The following is a 3,844-nucleotide window of genomic DNA, read 5'->3' as shown; positions in this document are numbered from 1 at the left end:
AAAGCAAACCGCGACGTGTCATCGTGCCCAAACCCTGGGATTCTCTTTGGGTTCCACGTACGCCGTTCCGGACATTCTCAGAGTCTGGACGGATGGGCCCCAGACACCGGTTTGGTCAATGCGCCAGCGGGACCAGGTAAGAGGGGTCCTGAGCCGGGGGCCTTTGGGGGTCCAGAGGAACAAGTTGGCGACATCACAGAGCCCCCTTCCACGCACCCAAAAGTCCCTCGGATGGGGCCGGGAGGGGTGTTCCAACTGCGCAAGGGGGAGGTGAGACAAGGCGACTTCTTCTCCTTGTCAGCAAGCCTCTGCGGCGCTTATTGGAACAATTCCTCCCGAGAAGAAAGGGAATTCTCCCACGGGGTCTTCAAGGGAAGGTTCCGTGGGATCACAGTCAATGCACAGCGATGCCATGCAGGTGCCCGCATCCCCGCGGGACACTCTCTCCGAACAGCGGGCCTCTGGCTGCAGGTTCCCAGCCACCGGCCCCCGAAGAGCGTCCTGTTTCCTGTTAGAAAGTGACATCCGTGACGGTGAACGGCCCACCCACAGTGCGCCGGGCGCTTACACGGACCCCTCGGGGAGGGCTGCGTCGCCCCACACCCAGCAGCGCCTCGTTCATTAGAGGAGCCCAGAGCCGTCTCGCAGGGAGACGCCGGTGCTGGAGGGACCGGAGGTTTCGCTGCGTATTTGTCTTGTGTCTCATCTTGGCGCTGACAGTGCGACCGCAATAATTATCACGTCCTCAGGAAATACTTAATAAGGGTCACAGATGGCCCCGTGCAGGCTGCCCTTCCTCACTGAATCTTTTTAACACGTTATTAACAGGAAAATAAAAAGTAAACGGGTATTAAGCAAACCCAAGCCTGAATTTGCCCCGACGTTGCCAACGAGGTATTTTTGTTTGTTTCTTTGTTTGCGAATCCTCACCCGAGGATATTTTCCCGCTGATTTTTTAGGGAGAGTGGAAGAGAGAGGGAAAGACAGAGAAACATTGATGTGAGAGAAACACATCGATTGGTTGCCTCCGACCAGGGCCAGGGCCTGAGGAGCCTGCAACCAAGGTACGTGCCCTTGACCGGAATCGAACCCGGGACCCTCTGATCCGCAGGCCGATGCTCTATCCACTGAGCCAAACCGGCCAGGGCCAAACAAGGTATTTTGATGGTACGTGATTTTAAAGTACAAATACGCTGTATTATGTACGCAGTGAGGTTGAGAAAGTCTTAAAGGAAACACCGACATTCTTTTCCGGACGGCGCTCACGCTATTCAGGAAAACACCCCGGTAACCCATGCACGGGCTTTACCGTCAGTTCCTCCCGCTCCACGCGGCGTGAAACGGGTCAACACAAGATGGGGCAGCTGCCCTGCCTTCGGGGCCAGGAGAGGAGAGAGGAGAGGGGAGGGGGAGGAGGAGGAGGAGGAGAGGAGAGGAGAGGAAGGGAGGGGAGAGGAGAAGAGAGGAGGGGAGCGGAGTGAGCGGGAGGAGGAGGGGTGGGGAGGGCAGGTAAGAAGCAGGGTGTCCCCAGGGCTTCTGAGATAGAATGGCTAACATCTCACTGGGATGGATACACCAGCTCCGTCTCCCCACCCTTCCATGCCCCCTGCCCACACACCCTGTTTGGAAATCTGGGAAGAGCAGTGTTGTCCACTCAGACGGCGTGGACCCGAGACCTGGTCCGGTGGAAGCAGACACCGAACTCACTTAGGGGTTTCCCAGATCCTGGGGGCCTGGAAGGGTCTGCTTCTGACATCACAGCGTCCCCCCTTTCTCCACGGGGCGTTCGTTCCAAGATCCCCAGCAGATGCCCGAAACGTCGGATAGCACCAGACCCTATAAAGACTTCGTTCTTTCCTGTCACACATACCTTGACCATGTTTGCTGTATAAGGTCACGGTCAGAGACGAACAACAGTAACTAATAGTATAGGACACTTACAGCGATGTGCTGTAACGAAAGCTCCGTGGACAGCTTTCTCTCGGTCTCTCATTCTCTCTCAAACGCTGAGCTGTGCTGTACTCACCCTTCTTCTCCTGGTGACGTGGGACGGCACAGTGATGAGACGGAGAATTTCCATGTAACCCTCTCGGACCGAGGCTGAGCGCGGGCAACTGAAACCACAAACAGCGAAATGGCACGTAAGGGGGGCCTCTGTACGGCTCATTTTCTTTTCTTTCTTTTTTTTTAAAATATATTTTTATTGATTTCAGAGAGGCAGGGAGAGGGAGAGAGATAGAAACATCAATGATGAGAAAGAATCATGGATCGGCTGCCTCCTGCACGACCCCTCCTGGGGATCAAGCCCACAACCCGGGCATGTGCCCTGACCAGGAATCTAACCGTGACCTCCTGGTTCATAGGTCAATGCTCAACTACTGAACCACGCCGACCGGGCTCTGCGAGATTCTTCAATCTGGGGTGGGCATGGCAACCAGGCCCGCCTGCCCCAGGGCTCCTGCAATCCTGGCCTGAGGCCGCATGACTTCCCTCTCCTCCCGCCCTCACATCTGCGCCTCTACTCCCACCTTCCTGCCCTCCTGTCCTTTCATGAGGACCTGTTGTGAAGGGGCTTGTCCGGGTCACCGGGGACTCTCCCCAGGGCGGGTCTTAACTTAATCCAACTGCGAAGTCCCTTTTGCAGGGAAGGCACATCCCACGAGTTCGGGGATTAAGTCATGGCCACCTTCAGGAGCCAGCCTTCAGCCGTGCACCTGGCCCAGTGAGCCTCCGCGCTGCACCCACAGAGGAGCCTGTTGGGGGGACCCAGAGGGAGCCCTGAGGGGAGGAGTCCAGGCCAGGATGGATGACCAGGGCGGGGCCAAGGGGCTCCTCAACACTCTTGGTTCCAGATGAACAATGAATCCTTTTTAGTATCAAGAAAAACCAATACTACAGGGGACATCCTTGCACTAAAAAGGATTCTTCCTTTATCTGAGTCGCTCGTCCCTGGACTTCCCCACAGGCTTTCCGGGACTCCAGGAGCAGCGCCAGGTGTCTGGGGGAAGACATTGTTGTTAGTCCTCACCTGCGGATACTTTCCCATTGATTTTCAGAGGGAGTGGAAGGGAGGGGGAGACGGAGAGAAACATCGCCGATGGGTTGCCTCCCTCACCTGCTCCAACATGTCCTTGGGGAATTGAACCCCGGACACTTGGGTCCACAGGCCGACGCTCTAGCCACTGAGCCACACCGGGCAGGGCTGGGGGGAACATGCTTCGAGGAAGCGGAGGTCCTGCCGTGAAGCCGTTAGCGAGCGAGGTTGGCAGTTTAACTGCATTACAGATAGAAGTCATCGATTTTATGAATTCGATCTTATAAGCTCTCTGACACTTTATTTCCATACTAATCTCTCTCTGATCTTAATTTCATTGTCTTGCCTGAGGTAGGTCTTTGGCATCTTTGAACCGCGGCCAGTGTGACCCGGCGGGCAGGCCCCCCATCTCTGTGGCTCTCCCTCGAAGAGACGGAGGAACCCCCCTCTGGGGTGTGACTGGTGGGGCTGTGAGTTGCCCAGGCTGTAGGGCCCCCGGAACTGTCAGGAAGTCAGAGGGCAGCCCGGTCCCCGAGTGATGGCTGCTGGACGGGAAAAGGAACCCCCCGGGCGGCACGGAACCCCATCAGCAGGGACACAGGAAGTCGGGGTGCGGGCTGGACTGCAAGTCCCAGGATGTCCCTGCGGCTGACGTTGAGCCCTGGCCTGCGGCTGGAAGCAGGAGGACCCTGGCTCACGCCCTGGCCTCAGGCCTGTGACCCCACGGGGTGAATTCCCACCCCAACACCCTGACTAGGCGGCGTCAGGACGCTTCTGCAGGCGCCCCGGGCACCCCAGGGGCCCTCCTGC

The sequence above is a fragment of the Myotis lucifugus genome, unplaced genomic scaffold (genome assembly GCF_000147115.1).
Source record: "Myotis lucifugus unplaced genomic scaffold, Myoluc2.0 scaffold_599, whole genome shotgun sequence".
Classification (NCBI taxonomy): Eukaryota; Metazoa; Chordata; class Mammalia; order Chiroptera; family Vespertilionidae; genus Myotis; species Myotis lucifugus.
The sequence above is the reverse complement of the archived record's forward strand: the minus strand, read 5'-3'. Positions refer to the sequence as shown.